This window comes from Danaus plexippus, chromosome 4 (assembly GCF_018135715.1).
Source record: "Danaus plexippus chromosome 4, MEX_DaPlex, whole genome shotgun sequence".
NCBI lineage: Eukaryota > Metazoa > Arthropoda > Insecta > Lepidoptera > Nymphalidae > Danaus > Danaus plexippus.
Window position 1 is genome coordinate 7,588,149 of NC_083538.1, and position 20,414 is coordinate 7,608,562.

At 29.1% G+C, this 20,414-nt stretch overlaps 1 protein-coding gene across 6 annotated transcripts in view; it reads left to right on the plus strand.

The window, feature by feature from the left end:
• Window positions 1–20,414, plus strand: part of LOC116768754 (CUGBP Elav-like family member 2) — a 202,225-nt gene that overhangs the window by 29,840 nt on the left and 151,971 nt on the right. For 2 of the 6 annotated variants that reach the window (XM_061524740.1, XM_061524736.1), the window contains exon 1: window positions 19,755–19,938. The exons of 2 other annotated variants lie outside the window; for them this stretch is intronic. The gene's annotated coding sequence lies outside the window, so the exon portion shown is untranslated. Of the gene's footprint in view, window positions 1–19,752; window positions 19,939–20,414 lie in introns of those variants that run through there. 2 more of the 6 variants (XM_061524751.1, XM_061524747.1) reach the window with 2 other exon arrangements.

Below are 20,414 nucleotides of genomic sequence, written 5' to 3' on the forward strand. Positions count from 1 at the left end.
TTCGTTAGTGAGCCAGTCAGTGATTATGCCACCGTTTTAATACTGTAACTTGTCACTGTTATTACTATACAATTTGCAAATATAAATGCATTTTAATATATGTATTATTATATAGTTTTATATTTATGCTATGTGTAATGTGCTTGTATCTGTTATTGCGTAATATTTTTATTCAATGAACTTGTTCACAAATGAGATAAACACTTGGTACTGTTTACTAAGTTCTATCTCATTCTCTCTAAGTGGTATCAAAATCAAATTCATATAATAACAATTTAATATTCTCATCTTCTATAAAATAAATTAAATTCATGACGCGTTTGAAAAAATATCTACGCAATAACACATGTATTACTACTACAAAAAAATGTTTATTTATACATATTTGTGGATGAACTTACATATATTACTATTTTTTTTTTTTATTTGACTAAATAGTACATGACTGTCATTCCACAAGTTGGAAGGTGGAAAAGAAATCGTAGGTGGTGAATACACTATCTCAGTATCAGTCTGTTCACCCTATTTTATATAAACTAAAATATCTAAGGGGACTGTAGCCGAATCTCATACAAAAATATAAATCATGACTTTTCCGTTACAATTAACTGTTTCAAAGTAATTTGTTTTATTTTCATGACAATCATATTTTACAAAACTAATCTAAAATATTATGCCAGCCATATTAAAACTTCTTAATTTTTAGAAATCTGAAAAATTAAAAAAAAGCCTTCACAAGGATTGCCTGAGACCATCCCTTATCTAGCATGTCAACTTTCCGTGCTGGTCACCATGTATGCTAAAGCATTAAAGTTATTAGGATTTAGTGAGGCACCTCGGCTGAAGGCGTAGAGTAATGGGATAATATTAGATACTTCGGACGACTCACAATCCACGTCTATCGCTTTCAAAACATCACCAACAACGTGGGCAAATGACTTAGATACCATTTTTAAAAATAGGTTAAAATAAAAAAAAAAACTGAAACAACTATATGTATTGACGATTAATATAAGATTTTTAATAGTTACAGTGTGAAAAAAAATGTAACCGAACATTAATGATAAATGATATTTCAATAACTTACCTTACAACCTAAGAAAATAAGCCCTAGAGTCTCATCGTTATATCAAATATGCTGAAGTAATGTTCCTAGACCGGTCTTACTGGGAATAATTCATAACTGTACTTGTGTTAGTCACAAACAATGTTAGCAAACTATGAGTATATAAAGTATTTTTTTTCTTTTCTTATACATTTCTAATTAACAATGTTATGCATATATAATAACATATAAAAACCCTTATATCCAAAACCATATAAAAATATTTAAATTAGTAATCTTAATTAAAATACTTTTGTGCAAATTATAAAAATAATTTATCACAACCAACATGTTATAAATCCTCTATACCACAGCCTTTTAAAATGACTAGTTTTGCGAATATTTCTTCTAACTACAACAAGACGCCACCTTTTTCTTAAATTAACTACTTCTCATACAATGTATACTATATATTAATGAATTTGAGAATATATAAAAAAAAGTCTAAAAATAAGTTTTTGTGAAATATATTATTAATTTTGATCACACGTCATATTTGTGTTTTTTTTTTAATTTATCCAAGAAGGATAAAAAGTTTAGGTTGTTATTTCTTTTTGTTTTTCATATTCTAATTCAATATATCAAGTCATGTTGCAGGAAGTATAATATGCAGTGAATTTATTCGATCTCTCCTCGTTAGATGCAAGTTTTGTAGTACGAGCATCTCAAACATGTCATATCTAAGTACAGAAGAGGGCTTTAACAACTTTATTTTTGGGAAAAATTGTCATACTTCTTATTTCCATGAAAATCACCTCACAGGAACATTATTATATTTTTTTTTACAAAGAAAATATTTAGATTATATAAATATACAAAAAAAATTAACTATAGTGCCTAAATTTATCAAGTAAAGTTATCAGGTTCGTGAATCCCTTCCTCTCAGTTTTATTTTAACTAATGCTAAGAAGCTTTCTTATAACTATAAATTGCTAGTGTGAAGGATTTGCAAATGCAAGTCAGTAAGTAGTAGAATTCCAGTTTGAATCTAGACTATACTTGTTTATGCTGCGATAACTTTGTTTAAATAACTCATAACGTTGTGAACACCCTAACTATAATCTCGACGTCTGACGTTTCATTTAAGCAACGTCTAAAGGCTTGTTTCGGTTGTTGTATGTTAATGTAATGCTTTCTTGTACAATTATGTTTTGCGATTATACTACATATTCTCTTTTAGTCGATGCTTCAAAATGTTCTTAAACTCGTCTGTTATTTTTAAATTAGAAATTAAAATGTTACTTTCGCATATTATGTTTCAGTAGCGATTTCAAATGTTGACTTTTCTTGTAACCTAGAAAGATTATAAATAATACTTACATAACCGTGCAACGTCGTTTATATTTCCATCAAGATGTATTTAGTTTTCACGAGATTTAGTTCTTTGAATATTTGTTAAGTTTTTTTTTTACTTGGCTATAAAAAAAAATCAATATGTTTAAACTAACATTTCATAGGAACACATCGTAACCTAGAAAAAAATGCATTATTCTTAATACTATCACTACAAATCTTGATTGGTTAAGGAAAATTAAAAACAGCGAGTGAAACGGAGGTATCATAACAAACTCTTTTTCATTGCTCTTTTCTCATATGATGTCGTTTTGTCGGGTCGCGGGTCGTACTACGATACAATTCAAGTAAATACTGATATTGTTGAAGTTATATATTTTATAAAATATATCTCATTATGCAGGTTCACCATCTACATGTTTCATCTATCGGAGAGCCATAACGCTGCTCTGTTATATCAAGGGGGTGCTATTTACCCTTATCTATTATTAAATCGTACCCACACTTCGGTCAATTTTCAATTATATTTCTCTATTAATATGTTTAGTTTGACGTTTCGGTGTCAGCACGAAAGGCATTCGAGACTCGATATGAAGGTATACTGTTTTGTTTAATAGTATACTGATTATGCATTAAATATTACTTTTAGTTTAAATAACAGGTTCTCTATAATAGCAACAAAAAATGTATGTTTTGTTTGTTAAAAAAAAAAAAACTTTTATTAATAGTGTTTATTATAAAACTAGATGTGCGACTCAGTTTTTAATATCCGTAATGAAAGAGAAATATCATGCGAGAATGCATCACAGATTGAGTTCACATTGATAACTTGCTTTGTGTTCACTTAATTATAATAATAAATAAATATATATATTTTTATTTCTAATTTTTGATATATAAATACAAATATCACGATCTACATACATATGTTATTATCAAAATTATGGTAGAATATTTTTTTCTTTGTAAATAATTTCAGTGTTAATGTATCTCAATAAATGGAGTGGATATCGTTTCAAACATATGTCCAATAGTTGGATCTTATTCCTTGATTAGAATATTTTACGCGTCTCTTATTACGATGTCGCTAGTTTTACATCCCAGCGAGTCGTCGGTACATTAGTAAATTGCTCACGTACGCGTCCCGAACTCTTCAAAACTCGGGATTTGTCGCGAGATTCAACACCGAATTCCCAACTAATTTGTTTAATTAACATTCGGAATGTCGTCATTGGATCTCCTTTAAAATAATAGGCATGTTGTTGTCACATACATTTTAGATAATTAAGTTTAATTTATCTTAGATTTAAATAATGAGAATTAATTTTTAAATTTGAAGTTTAATAAATTTTTGAGCATACCATCCATAAAATAATGGAATGTACTGTGGTTTTAATTCTTTTTAAATTAAAGTATATAATTTCTTTATTAATTTAGTATTTTCTGTTTCCATCAAATTTCAATGAGCATAGAAGTGAATTGTCTCAGTGTCAAAAAAGGACGTTTTTACCGGCACTGTTTTTTTTATTTTATGTTAAATCTGATTTAGTTATTTCTTACTTCTGCTATAAAATAACAAAATATATCGTTTATTTGAAAATGAAATCTGTTTTTTTTCTATCGATACTATTTCCGTTTTTCTCAAATAGATGATAAAATACTCGAAAACTATTTCCTATAAGCGATGTCGTGTTGTTCTATTCAGTTTTACCGTTATGCAACGTCCTCTAAATCCTAATATCTTTTATGTTTTTATTCCATTACCTTGCAACGTTTGTCTCGGTTCAAGTCTTCGTAGGTTCAAGAAAAACATCTTATACTCGAAAGTTTCCCCTTTTGCGATGTTTTATCCACACCTGTCTTTGTCATTTCCATGTGGTGTTCAAAAATAGAACTCGACTTTTAAATAACTTTAATTTCAAACAGTCTTTGTTTGTGATCCACTCAAACGGCTTGACCTATTTAAAAGTATGTTATTTTAACCTTTTTTTTTCTATTACACATGAGTTGCAAAGATTAAGAGTACTAAGTTTATCTGTATATGTTATTTAATTCCATTCTAAGTTGATTTATACATCTGTTAAAATATTCCATCCTTCTGTAAAGAGATCTTGTTTACAATATGTCTATACAATATTAGTTTTACGACTTTAGTAGTATTTTGAAATTTCAATGATTACAACCTTTATGCTTTATAATTAGCATATAAAAGAAAAGTACAATTTTTTACATACATATCCATTCAAATAGATGCGATGTTATAAATAAAAGATCATTCAAATTGATGTAGATCACTGTATTATGGTTTTTTTTATTTACTCTGCTTGGATTTTAATCAGAAAAACTTTGAAAGTTGCCCAGCGAATTGGAGAGTGGGATTTTTAATCTGAATACGGCATGTTTTTATTCATTCGCTACGACCCATGACAACTTTGTATAAATTTTTGCTTACTTTTTTATTTTTTCTCTTTATTTACTTTAATAATTGCAACTTCAACTTTAAACGGAATTTAAGAAATCGGGAATAAAAAGCATGCTTGAAGTATCCAGTTGAATAATTTATTTATTTCTTCATTATTCATAACTTGTTATAATAGGTTACGATGTCTTAATATATTTGATTTTTTTGTTATATTCTTTTGTATTGGAATATTTGTTGTTGTTAAAAGTAGTTCAGGTGGTACTTGGGAGTCAAAGATATTATTAATAAACTTAGTTGGCCTGCGGTTTTGTAACTCATAGTGTATTGGTCTTCGAGTGTGTTTGACTTTACTATGGATTATACTTGTAAGAAGATTAATTTAGCTAATAGTTTGTTTAGAACTCCGATAAAGTAGATAAATCTATTATAGAATATGCCATGGTTTGCCAAGTTAACTTTTAAAGGAAATATTAAATAAATATAAAAGTGTTTTGAATATAGATTCGTTAAAAATATGAAATTTATTAAAAATTTTACTAAAGTCAATAGAAATTTCTGCAAATACAAGCTATGAAAAGAGCCGTAAAATATTTCTTCATGACTAGAAAGATGTACCCTTTCATGAAATCGTGACAAAGATGTAATAGTACATTCTACATTATTCAACGAGTCATGACAAGCGAATGAAGAATCGCTCGATTTGACTTGAATCTGGAGAGACTTCTGTTCTAGTTATAGACAAAAATTATTGTTTCTTCTAATAGAAAATTTTATCTACCTTTGATGTGTTAAAAAATGTTATCATTAGAGGTGGGGTTAAATTATTTTTTTAAGTTACGTATTTTTATACCATTTAAAATGACTAAATTATCTATAAAAAAGTAAATAAGTTAGTAGATTAATATCAATACTGTATTGTGTTTTTAAAAAAATGTTTGGTCATGTTGTCATGATGTTACTGATTTCAAACATGCATTGACCGCAACTATTCTTATTCGGGGACGCACGGCAGACCAGATGGGGCATTCCACTCACTATTCCGCTGTCGCTTTCAATTGATTCTAGCTGGATATGTCACTTTTCTTTCTTAACAGTACCTCTCCCCCATTGCATGTTTGATATACTACTAGTATCGAGTCACCCAACCAACATTGTGTTGAACAGCATTATTGGCTTAAAAATCTTTTATATATAAAAAAAGAGCATAAATCATTTCAAATCTGCTTATTGAACTCTTATTTCTTAAAACAACTTAAAAATAAGTGTTAACATCTTTTGTCGTTGATGCTTTCAAATACTTTTGATGAAGGTATTTTATATATTTGGAATACGCATGCTTTTGGAAACCTTTGAAAAGATGTTTTCATCAACTGTGACATAACGTAAAATAAATAAACGTTTTAAAAACTTCAATATTTATATTAACTCAACTTTTGCTAAGATATTTGTATATTTTTTTGTTATTGCAAGTTATCGCACGTAATAAGTAAAGAGCTTATAAAAAAAAATCATCGTTGATAGAAGGTTTACCGTTTTACATATTCGAAACTGAAGCGACAGACAAATATTGACAAAACGCTGATCGACCGTTAATTAAATTCGTTTTTAAAATTTCCGTATACAATATTTACCGTCTCTTTGAAATATGCAATTTTGGATATGGAAAATACAAACGGTAGCAATAAGGTAAATAAGGGACAGCGGTATTTTTTTATTTAATTTCAATGTATGTATTGCGTGAAATATATTTGATGAAAGTTTGATAATGAAACTGTAAGAAAATGTCAATTAAAATATTTGAGACCTCCCAAGATTTTGTAATTATGAATTCACTTTGTAAATTAATTTAAAAGAATTTACTTAATATAATAGTTAGTTTCTCACTACCAAACTTACAGAAGTTAAAATATTGAGATCGAGTAATTAAAAAAATAATAATAATATACAATAGAAATAAAAAGAAATTTCACGTCTACTTGACATTATTGTTGTTTATTACATCAAACTTAGCACCATAACAGATTGCTTTGATATATTATAGGTAAAATTTCCACCGTGCCTTATATCTTTACTAAAGCCAATTCGTCAGACTTTATAAGTCTTGTAATTTTTGTATCGCAAACATAATATTCAAAACCACAAATGGATGGTCGCTAAACAGCGTTTCCTACCTACACCTGCGCCTCTAATAGACTCATTACTAGTATTTCGCGATGTAGCATATACATCGCTGGTTCCAATATAAAACAGAAAATACTAGACATATTAAGAATTAATACAAAGATTTTACTTATTATAATATATTATTAAGCGGAAAACAAATTTTAATGATCTCATATTTTTTGCCTGAACACAACTATCACTGCTTTTAATTCTTAAATTAAAATCTAATATTTTAAAAAAATTCTAATAAATCAATGAGATAAAAATTCACATACAATACTATATTTATAATAATAAAAAAAGATTTAATGCAGAAAAACAGCTTTACTTTCCTTTGTAACAATGATAGCAGTCTTATTTAGATTTATATAAAAAGTCTTAAAAAGCCGCAGCCATATTTACAAATAGTTTTTGACTTCATGTCAATGATTTAAAATTATTTCAAAGATATATACAACTAGTAAATACAACAGTGATTTAAAAAAAAATCATAATAGATGTCGGTATTTAAACATATACTAATGTGCTATATATTATATATATATATACTATAGATTTTATATGTGGATGGGTATTGCAACCTTTAATGCCTGCCTCCACTTCATAACCATCGGACAGCCAGATGCACCCCAGGTCTCTTTTCACTGTAGATTTTCTTTGAATCCGGAGGAAGCGTCTCGCTTCCTGCTTCATCATACGCACATCAAAGGATTTGAACAAATTTGTTATCTGATTCGGATTTTTGATTCACATACAATTTCCATGTCTTCAAGGCAAGAGTGGAATACGCTATTACTGGTATTGCCACCTATGGCTTCATTTTCTCCAGCCGCAAGATGAATCAAACAAAAGTCAAACATAATCCAAACAGTTGCACAAAAAATCGTTTGTTAAATTTATTTGCAATCTCTTTCTTGCGTTGGTATTTGTCTGTTTAAACAAGTAGCTTGCAATTTATAAACACTATGTTAAAATAACGATGAAAACCGTTTTGTCAAAATATTATATGCATACGAGATTATGTATTATGATATGAGCTGTGAGTTTCACATCAAATAAATATATAGATGCTGTTAATTAATCAGCAATGGAAACTCTGCACGGCATTTCAATCGTGTCTGGTCCCCTATTTTGAAATATGACAGGGCCGCAGATGCGAGTCACCTTGTATTAATTCGGGATGCGACCGCGGTCGACGTTGTTACTCACTGTAATTATGTCGCCGAAAGATTATGCAGATGTTGAATAAAAAAATATATTATACTAAGAACGATTAATTTTTTAAAAGTCCCATTTTTTTTGTATTTTTTTTATAAACTATTTTCATTTGTATTTTGATTCTAAATACATGAAATAAATGTTTTTTTTTCCATTAGCTTCTTTAGTAGTAACGAACCAACTTTAATAGTAATCTATGTCCTTTTCTTAGTTGTAAACTATTTTCATGCAATATTTCTTTGAAATCGGTTAAATGGTTTTACTATGAAAGTAATTGAGAATAGTGGACTCTTTATTATATTATACGTTTATATTTATAAAACAATAAGTTAATATTAATTTTTCAAGTGTTCTCAAACTATTTATATACTTAATTAATTATTTTGATGTTTACATAATTGTCATAATGAATCTTTTAAAGTAATCTTTATATACAGTCTCAACTCCTTTAACTTTAATATTGTACTCAATTTATTTAATCTATAATAACATTACACCCAATAAATTAAAAAAAGATCTAACGCTACATTCAACTTATTTATTCAAGATGTCATTCTATTAAACTCAGAACACGAACATCATATTGACTTCTCCCAAATAACGAATATCATTCTTCAGATATACATTTCTAATGTGTTTTTGATCTTTCATCAGAAATTACATCAATTTCGTTTCTTTTTATTTAAAAACGATATATATCATTTACATTGACATACATGTCAAATAAATAGTACTGACAAATCTCGTAGCTCGTAGAATCTCGTAGCAGCTACGATGATTGACAGCAGCTTAACGTAGCAGAGTGTAAAATATCGTAGGAGGAAACATCACTTTCTAGGAAAACAGTACATCCAGTGTGGACTTTATACGATCATATTGAAATATTTATTCAGTTATTTATATGGTATTGTTACGTTCATAATTGAGAGAATCTTAATAATTTTAGTTTGATTTTTTAAATATTTTTAAACTCCGACTCAAGAAGATTGGTGCTATAAGTTTAGTGTCAGTGGTTCTGTCTGTATGTATGTATGTCTGTGGTATCGTAGTTTTGTAAACAGATCGATTTATTTCGATACCTTTTTTTTTCTTTGAAAAACAGTTTCCTTGTGCATAACTGTTTGGTCAATATCAGCTTAGTTGTGTAAGAGTATGAGATGTATGAGTATGGTTGTTAAAAGAAAATTAGTGTGTGTAGGGTTTTTTTTTAAATGAATAACAATTTTCCTTTTTGGATTTAACTTACCCATTGTATTCTAAGTATAGGAAGTTTTAAAAGTTACTTTTTTGGTTTATTTTTATATTAAATTGAAACAAAAAAGTAATAGAGATGAGATATATAAATTGTATAAACTTTTCATCCTCGATAAATCTTAAATTTTTGTTTGCTATTCTCGTCGAAAAAAAAATTAGTTCACTAATATAAATATTCTTATTTAGATGTTATAACTGCAAATTTTAAAAAATCCGTGCAAACTAAGAACAATATTGAAAAAAAATATTACGATATCAATGAAAGGCGAATAGTAACCACAGAGGAACGGTACTGAAAATATACGATTTTTTTTTTTCACAGAAACTAAATACTTTTTTGTGAAAAATATAATTGGTGTAAGTTTTTTAATATCGGTCTCTTCATATTATAAATATAATATTAAATATTATTATCAAATCATTTTTCTTCATTTCATATTTTTAAATATGATACTTTTTGAATATATCCCATTTATTTGTTATTTGTGGTACATAAACAATATATATATATTTTTTGCTTTGAATACCACGCGAGCACACAAATTCACAAGTCTGTACTTTGGATTTCAAATCAATAGTATGGTGTTTACTGCAATAGGTCATCTATAGTTTAATATAAACACCAATATGCATATTTTTATATCTAAGACAAATATGGCATGTACATGTAGAGAAGATATTTCTACATGAAAATTTAATTCTACTGAATAATACTCTCCCTTGCAACTCTTGCTTATCTCTATTAAATGCGTTTATAAACTTATTGACTATAAAATCACTCACTGAATCATATATAAAAATATTGGAAATAAAATTTAAATCTTTATTATACACTTTCGAAAACATTCCGTTTGGTGTTAAACTTTACAGCGTTGGATAAAAATGCAATCTTTTCATTTTAACAATCCGATGCCAACTCTCGGCAGACGATGCGTCTTCACCGCGAAATTTCCATAAATCAATTTCAATACAAACACCTCTTAGTAAACTCTGTCCACAGTTAGAGAATAACTTGTGGCTGCAATGACGGCGAAAATATAAAATAAATAAAGAAACATTATAATATTCTTGATAAATATTTAATGACAAACAGGGAATCTTAAAGGAATTTTACTTCCAGTTTATTTCAATGTTAAACATATAATATCAACATACCAAAATTTTAATATGAAATATTAATATTAAATGCTGTGATTAAAACAATTCTTTTTGAGATTTTAGAAGACAATTTTTACAGAGTTTAGTAGATTATACAGTTAGTAATTATATTTTTATTTACTAAATTATACATTGGTAATTTATTTTATTTATTAATCATTTTTATTTTCCTTAAAAAAATTATAAATCATTATCATTTTATTATAGATAAAACTGACTTTTTTTCATCTTCTTTGTTATGTTAATTCCTTTTAGTAGTAAGATTCGTTTTTTTAAACTACTATTATATATCTATCTTTTCAATATTATTTTTACTATGTTTTTAAAATAAAAGTTGTGTTTTTCATTAAAAAAAGAGTTTATATAGGTTTGTATATAAAATTATTGTATTAAAGAAATTGACTTTCTTTATAGTGGCAAGGGTATTTTTTATCGTCTACACTAACACCCAACCATATTCCGTGACTTGGATGGCGAGTGGGTCGCGGTTTCTCAGCGACAGTTTGAACGCAGTTATAGTGATCAAATTGAGTCAGCCGCAGAAGTACCGGTGAATTCGCAATGCAGAATCTAGACTACGTAATGGAAAGTTATTTAATTTTCATTTACTTGTCTTAACTCGAAAGGCGGGCTTAAACGAATACTTCTGTATTTTTCAGCAAAACTTTTCACTTTATGTTTTGATTTTCTGAAATGAATCAGTTAAATATATACAAATTTATTCTGAAATGAGACACTAAATTTGCTTAAAAAGTAACTTGCCTTAATAAATTATTTTTGTTTATGTAGTTTCATTTCACGGGGTTTTGTAGGCATATTTATATTACTCGTGATTTGTTTTCTAAAACACCCTGTAACCTTAAAAGCCTCTGTTTACACACGCCTCAAAGGTGAAAGGACATATGAGATAATTATTTTCTTTTGTGACGCGAAGATTATTCATATGTAATGGTGGGGTGGTTTAACTCTTTGATGTCATTTATTTTTGAGATAACGAACCGTAAACTTTAATTTTCTCAAAGATTTGTAGAGAGAACTAGGGTTAATAATATCATAAATTAATTGTATCGATAAAATATATATTTTTAAAAAGTTTTATCTCACATGATGTCAAAATTTTTATTGAATATATCGAACATTTTTTTTTTCATAAGTATTTTTTTGTATTGCGTAAAAGTGCATACCATGTAAGAAAATACAACAGATTTGTGAAAGAAATTTAATCTAAGTCAAAAATAACAACAATATAAAAAAAATTAAATTCTGTTTCTTTGTTCACATGAATAAATATTTTCAGATGGTCACATGATAGGATTTTCTTAAGATTTACGAACACATGCGTACACAAATTCTCTTAACCCTTTGGGAATTCTCAAAAAGGGCTAGTTACGAAGGCCCACGTATGTTTACTTGTATTATATTAAATTCAACGACCTGGACCCTATTTCTATTCATGCAACAACCTTCTTTACGTCTACACGATAAGCGTGATAATCATTTGAATACATACCCTTTTAGATTTAGTATATCGCGTAAGTTTTAGGCGGAACCGCTATAAATATTTACCAGTAATGCGGTTACAAGCGATAGATATTCAGAGATTTGATGTTCTACTCGTATACAACAAGTGTACCTACAGACGCTATCTGGGTTCCGCGGTTTCAAATTAGTTACAGCTTTGTGTCTCATTACTTTTCTATTAATTATAAAATCTTCTATGCAGTGGTATAAAAGAAAGAATATCGTTATAATCACTTATTTTGCGCCTTATTAAAATCATGACAGTAAATAATAGATATCACCCCACAAATAATTAGTACGATTGATTGCCAACATAACCACAAATTTACAATCGGAACAACATTTGATTACGAATGTTGTTGTTATAATTATCATTTATGAAATGGAATTTTATTAATAGCAAGAAGGCTTAGCTCTGAGCGCTTTGAACTTTACAAAACAACTTTTATTTATTGCCAATCCACGGTAAAAAAAATAATTATGAATTTCCAAACAAAATATAAATTAAATTGTCAGTTTGTTCAAGTTGATTGATCACAGGCGTCGTTCGGATCTACCGGGCCTAATGCAAATATTTATTGAGGGTATTGGCGAGACCTAGGAAAAGATTACTACTGATTGATTAGACTCGCAACAGGTGGGAAGGGCTTTGTGGCTTGAGCACTTTTTATAACTCCATTTGAACCTGTCTTTGTTTAAAAGAACGTTGCTTTCAATATAATATAAATTCGTCGTTGTACGTTTGTGAAATAAGGTATTTAAAAGTTAATCTTTACCTGGTTTATAAAAAATAATTTTTAAGTAAGTAAGTAAAATAAAAGCCTACAAAAGCTTGCTAACAAATATACGTATAAAATTGTTTGAAAGTATGAAAGGTTATTGTGAAATATCGTGATTGTTTTAATTTTCGATTTTGTAGGGTTTGTAATTACTCCAAGTTGAGAAACAAAAATTGAAACAGTTATTATTTAAAATAAAAAAATATTAAATGATTATTTGAATAGGTTGATTGTTTTTTACGGTGGCTCGTGTGAATTTAGACTTAGTAGAACGTGTAAGAATAACAAAATTTCCGATATTAAAATAATTCTGGGGGAATAATTTTTTTTTTTAACTTTTCTTTGTAACACTTATCTCTATTACGCGTGAATGCCTTTGTTATCATTCCAGCTGAACGAATCACGCATACACTTGGGTGTATTCGAAGGCCTCTGGGTAACTTGTTTTAATGGAGATCGAGTAAACGTATAGTTTTATCACTTTATTATATAACTTTATTTACAATTGGATATTTTATTGTATTTTATTTCTTCTTATATTATTAAAGCTCGACTGTAGGAAAATGTCAGATTGTCACGTTAAAAAAAAAAGCATGCCTAATAAAAAAAGAAGTTATATTAAAAGTTTAATTGAAAGATATATAATATGTGTACTTTGTGTATCAGATATAATTATAGTTGTCTGCCATTTAATACTCTATTTTACATATTTGTCAAAACCGGGATAAGTTTATTAACGCTTAATCACCAAGTTACTAGAGTGCCTTACCTCGGGTCTTAAGTTTCAATCTTGCTTGTGTTTTTTGAGTTACAGATCTATTACTGAACTTGGTGTATTTATTGTATTCTAAATAAATGAATAAAATTTTTAATCAACTATCGTTTTCTGTTCATGGCTTAAGTAAGAAACAGCAATAATTCTTAAATTCAAAATTGTTCAACAATCCGAGTTAATGTCATTGAAATTCTATCAAAAATACCTCGAATTAATTAATTGTATATTACTCTTGACAAATTTTGCGATGTATATTTTGTAATAATAGTTTTGAGTCATAGAAAACAAATAAGTTATGCATTTTTAAATTAATTTAATTTAATTAACACATAAACCTTAATTTCATTAAAAGTTGTTGACCCTTTCTAATGGAAGAAAGATTAGATTAAGTAGACACGCAACAAATAGCAATATACACGCAAGTGTAAGATAAAGGACTGTTGGAATGAGAAATATACAAGTTCTTTATTGAATTTTGTTGTGAAACCTAGAATTAATGGTTAGATCTGAACAAAGAAATTTTGTATAATTGACCGACATAAATTTTCCCATATAGGCAAAAAGCTTTAAATGGTTCTGAGTTTGATAATTATCGCCAACATTCATAATGGAGTGTTCATTTTTATAACTCGCTAAACTGAAAATAATCTTAATTGTTGGGAGTAAGAGAGTTGCCTTGCTAAATGTATATTTTATTCTAGATGTAATTATAAATCTTTATTTACACCAATTTCTAAATAGTAATAACCAGTTTATAACAAAAAAATATTGGTCTCTTAATAAAAATGTGTGATGTAACATTTTTGTTAAATTTTTTCGGTCGCTTGTTGGTTGACGAGTAATTTCTCTTGCTCTGTTATAATTTGTTCAAATTACTGCGGTCGCCCGGACCGTTAATTATTCAAGTTATGTGATGCAATGTTTTAGCTCAACCCAACCGTGACGCAAAAAGTCATCTCCCAATAATGACGGCAAAAATAATGTAATATTTAACGTAGAAAGGTTAAACGCTTACAAGATGGAGCGTTTATTTGTGTAGCTTTATAAATATTCGTATTATATTATGTTTTATGGGATCCGAAGCAAATATGTTCACATTTTATATGGTTAGTTATATTAGTCATAAGTATTCAATACTACGGATAATGTATCATAGTTAGTATTAGTAACAAGTATTGCAAGGGAAGATTTCATGTTATATCTAATAAATAAATTTATAATCATCGGGATCATAAAAAGCGAGATATTATATGAAAAAACATTTGTAGAATCTAAATCTCGAATGCAAATGATTCATTACGAGGCATACCGTCGATTCCCTCTTGATTTCGCATTTCTTTGAATTTGAATAATTTCAGAGCCATCCGACTTCTATCACAAAGGTCCGGAAATGAACCCCAGGCCCTTAATTAAGTTTTGGCTGCGGTTACCTCAATCTTGAATGGTATGTAGTGAATTAGGTCGGCCAGCGATGTTATGTTTGTCCTTAAATTGAAATCCTGCGGTTCATCTCATATTGAAGATCATGATAACGAATTAGCCCTTCAAGTATATGATCATACACAAGCCGTTATAAAATAACTTATGTTCAATATATTTTTTAACAGACGTACTAGTTATCGCAAGAAATATAAATTATTCTGATGCATAAAAAATATAATTTTTCGTAATATTATTTTTCTTAGAGATTGTTAATTCAATTACAATTAAAATACGCGTTAGTAACACTCCACATTTCACGGCTGGACTAACACTGTAATGGGACTTTACGAGGTGAAGCTTTTGCAGGTTCAAATTCGTAATTATTTTAACAAGGTATAAAAGACTGCTTATTTCGTTTCAAGCTAACCTTTTTTTATCACTTTTATCACTGTGTTATGACAAGTACAATCATGCAATATGCATCTAATCTGTGTTTTTTGTTTCGTATTGTTCTGCCTATAACAGCGCCTGACTGCCACCGATGCTTTGTCATCAATCAATTTCCTCATATGAATGTGATCATTATATGTAGTCTGTCTAGACTTTAAAGTTTCAATTAATGTTTATTTACGTAATTCGTTCCAAATATTTTATACCATAATGTTAGACAAAAGTGTAAAAATATACTATTTTACAGTCATTAGTTGTTTGTAGTTTGAATAAATAATATAGAATATTTAATGCCAGTAATCCCAGTTATTTTTTCTATTTCTTATCCAATATCAACTAAGCTCGATGTTTAGCAACGCAACAGCGACAATTCCATTCGTGTAATCAATGCGGCGTCATCAATCGCATGTCGTTTTGAGCTGCTGCCAGATGCTTGTTGTTTTATTGTATATGATGTACAATGATCCCACATATGTTCATGTGTGCAACATTTTGTATTTTATTAACCATACTCGTTTTATACCACAGGGTATGTTTCTATTTAAGTAATTCTAGAATAAAGTTTCTAAAAATTTTCGATAAACAAATAGTTCATTCGACAGCCATTGCAATCATAGGATAATTTATACATATGTTCCACCAGTATAAGACGTAAATAGACATATTACAAGTGTGGCAACTCTTGTCTGGTTTCAGCGACAATGAAAGGTTCAATTTAAATTAGTTTCTGCCATGCTTTTAAAAAAGTCAGAAGGCACAGCGAAATGCAGAAAAGTTTGATTGCCTGCAGGGACATCTACTGTCGCCAAAGCAAAAGAACTGTCCGCCTGAGTCCATCAGATAGATAAATTTTCTAAATTCTTCTGAATGGAACATACGATGGACTTTAAAGTTAGAATGCAATAAAATCTTGAGGTATACAAATGAACGGACAGAAAGCTTTGACTTTAGTTACATTTAAATGTGATCATGATTCTATGCTTGCATAAAACCAAATTTTAATTATGGATTTATTTTATATATGCATCATTCTAAAATATTGTTTGTAATTTTTCGAAAAAAACTATTTCAAATTAAAAGCAGCTTAGAATTAATGTCACGGTCAATATTCCATCAGCTATATATTTGTCGAAAGCGACACTTGAATTTAGTCGACTATGTGATCATATTAAGTCGTAGGTGCTAACCTGGCTTAATTAAACCTACAGTGACACTGGGAATAGAAGGTCGCGCAGGTTGCTAGGCAACCAGACGCTTTGAAGCACCGATGATAACACTCGATAGTACGAGGGAAGTGAGACTCGTCCTAAAAAAGTCCCCTCACCGAATTAGGGTTCTATAATGATTGTAACACACATGTTATATAACTGTTATTTTGTGAAAAGTACATATTTTACGCTTTTTAAAATATTACAGCATTTATATTTCATAGTTTGTAAAACGAATTACAGATAAAATAGTTATTCAGCATATTTATGTACATTTTTGTTGTTAATAATGTTGCAATATACAAATTTAATTCGTCTTTCAAATAATAACATAAGAAGCGTATAAATAAACATAAGTTCATTTATACGGAACCCGATCTATTACTAACATACCCTTGAACTTTTCTAGTTGGCGATGTTCCCTCGAATTGGGGAGCACATATTTGCTTTGCTACGTTGAGCAGCGTGAAAGGTGAAAACTTGTGTTCTTTCTATTAGCTACTAAATTAGGGACCTCTTTTATAGGTACTCACATTTGTTTTGTTTGTAAATAATATACTTCAATATAAAAGCGGTTGTTATTTGGGCTTCCCTGGCAAAGTTTTGCCAGTGAAAATTTATCACTTTAATATTTACTGTACGCGTTAGTGCCGTACTTTTACGAAGCTAGTTGTTGTCTTAGTTTAATAAGTTTTATTAGGTGTTGTATATCAGTAAATGCCATAAATATTCCTTTATTTATTGTCAAAATTATAAGAAGTATATTAAATACAAAAAAAATTTCAAGACACGTGGAGAAAATGTATGGCTTATGTGTATTTGATCATTTGCTAAATTTTTAATCACTTCCATATGTTGTGATAGATATCTTCAATGTCCAGAAAAAAAGTTCGTTTTTATTTATTACTTGTATATAATTAAATATTAATAAGCCTATAGGAAATCTAATCGGTATAATAATTTGTAAACATTTTGTCTTACATTTATATATATATTTTAAACAGCTACACAGCTAAGCCAGCCCTAGTTACCATTGAAACTCCAAAAAATTTTTAGTACTAAAAAGTAGCGGTAAGCGTTAAAAAGAAAAAGCACTTGTTTTCCCTTATTCACTTTTATCAACCATACAATTATAGAGCAATTTGTTTCATTACATTACAGCTGATTTAATTATATCTCTGAGAATTATTTAATCACTAAGCATTCAATAAATTTTGATGAAGCAATCGTTTCTTAGATCCTGACAGTATTGAAGCGAACGAACGCGCGAATTGCCAGCGATAAATACTCAAAAGGGAATACCGAATATGTTTATAGCACTTGCAGCTTTCTGTTAGCTTGGTGCTCGTACATTCCGGCAATGCATTATTCATTGACGCCTCGGTAGCAGAGGGCTTGAGATTTGTAGCGTGTTGGCAGCATTGCGAGCGATGTATAACACATAACTAGTCATTTAGCGATTCGATGCTTGTTTGCTTTTAAATTATGTGGGTTGGTATTTTTGTGATTGTTTAGTCATAATTTGGAAAACGACTTTGTTGTTTACTAAAATAATTTTTTATTGCAACGAACAATTGACTCGTAATTTATCGAAGTTTTCTAAAACCATTCATTGTTTATTTTAGTTAATCAAAATTACTAAAATATTTCAGCACCATCATGAATCATTTATGCAACGCGTGCTCAATGTAAAATATTGTCGATGAAGCCGTTACCCCTAATTAAATTAGTTTCTGTATGTAATTTGACTGTTGACATTTTACCAACAACTATTTACTAAAGTAATCCCTTGTACATGTAAAGCTTAAGCAACATTTAAATAACTTATCCACTCAATACAAAATTCCGACCGTGAATAAAATATTTTAGAATTAATGTTAACAATATTTTTTTTAGTTAATTTAATGTAAAGAATATTTAATTAACAATATCATTCCTCACTCTGGCACCGCAAGGTTCCATAAATATTTTACGTTCGCGGATATAATGTGTCATTACCGTATGTTCTTTATTAGAGCAGCGGATATTAAATTTCTTTGAATTTGCTTTAACCGCTGCTTGACGAAAGTATTTTATAAATATAGCAGAATGTAAATGTGAATATTAGGATAAGCATTCTACACCCACGAGTCCAACCCACCTTATTAATACAGAATATAATATTCTGGAATATACGAGTATGTTTATTCTTATCTCATAACTGTAAATTAAGTTCACGAACACAATTCCGTATAGATAAAGTTTCAATAAATAAACGTTATTTAAAGTAGATAAATTTATCTTGTTGTTTTTCAAACATCAATACACTCCCTCTTTAATTGCACGTCTTATATTTTTCAACGCATGCTCTAACAGTGACACAGTTTCTAGGTGCCGTTGCCGCTAACTTGCATTTCCTATTGCCGTTCCAACTTCCGATGGCACGTCGTATGGCGTGAAATCACACACGTGGACACAATAATAATAAATATTCCTGAACATCAGCATTTCTCGAACCTTATCAAATATATTATGTACGACTTTTTATGGTGAAAGGTTTTTGATAAGAACCCTTACGTTATAATTTTTATTTTAATATTTCAAAACTTATTTATGCATTTTATATTTCATCGAATACGATTTTTTTGTATGTTATTAAAATCTCCTTACAAATAAAATTGGAAATCTCTCTTGAACTTTTCCGATCTGTATCTTAATTGGTGCGTCGAAATCTAATTTGAATGAAAAGTGACAATAAATAGCTTACAGGAAAATTTAAAAGAACCCTTCGCAAAGTTTCAATTATATAGTGATGGCTTACAAGTTGCGATGACAATCACAATTATCACGTCCGCGGTACGAAGTTGAGTCAATTTGAGAGCGCAAGAATAAGATTAAAATTTGTACGAGGGGTGAAACAAAGAAAGGTTTTGTTAGGGCGGGGGGCACGTGACGGGCGGGCATCGGGCACGGGCAGTAGCGCCGGCTGGCTCGCTGGGGTAGCACGTGTCGTATGCGACGGCTCTTCGTCACACTCGTTCACGTAAACGCGATTTGTGTTCAGTGTTTTAATTTAACGTACATAGGTTTAGTGTTATTCCAGTTGCGATATTTCATGTTAAGCATCCATAAATTAATACCGATCGAAGAAATGTAAATTCCTAAATTAATTATGACCGGCATGCCTTACGGTGAGTCCACCCGATCTGTAACAATGAATTATGCTTAAATTGCAAATTATAAAATACCAATATGACCATTTTATTGAAATTGCAATTTGTAATTTGTATAAGCAACAACGGCACCTGATTTTGTGAAATCAACTTTTCATATTATTTTAACTACATATGTTTTTGTCACTGATAAATTGAAATTTTGTAATTAGTAGTTATTGTATCGTGCAGACGGTGCTACTTTTAAAATAAAATCAAATATATATATATTTTTTATATTTTATTTATTATTGTTGATCATCGATAAATAATTAAAATGTAACACATTGAAGAATTGCATGATATGAAAGAATAATTTTATCTGAACGTAACAGATTGCAGACGAAATCTTTAAAAACAAATCCCATATAGTAAACAACATAGTTGTGTGTTGTAATTAACGGAAGAACTTCGAGTTGTTTACATCATACATTCACTCTCACGAAAATATATTT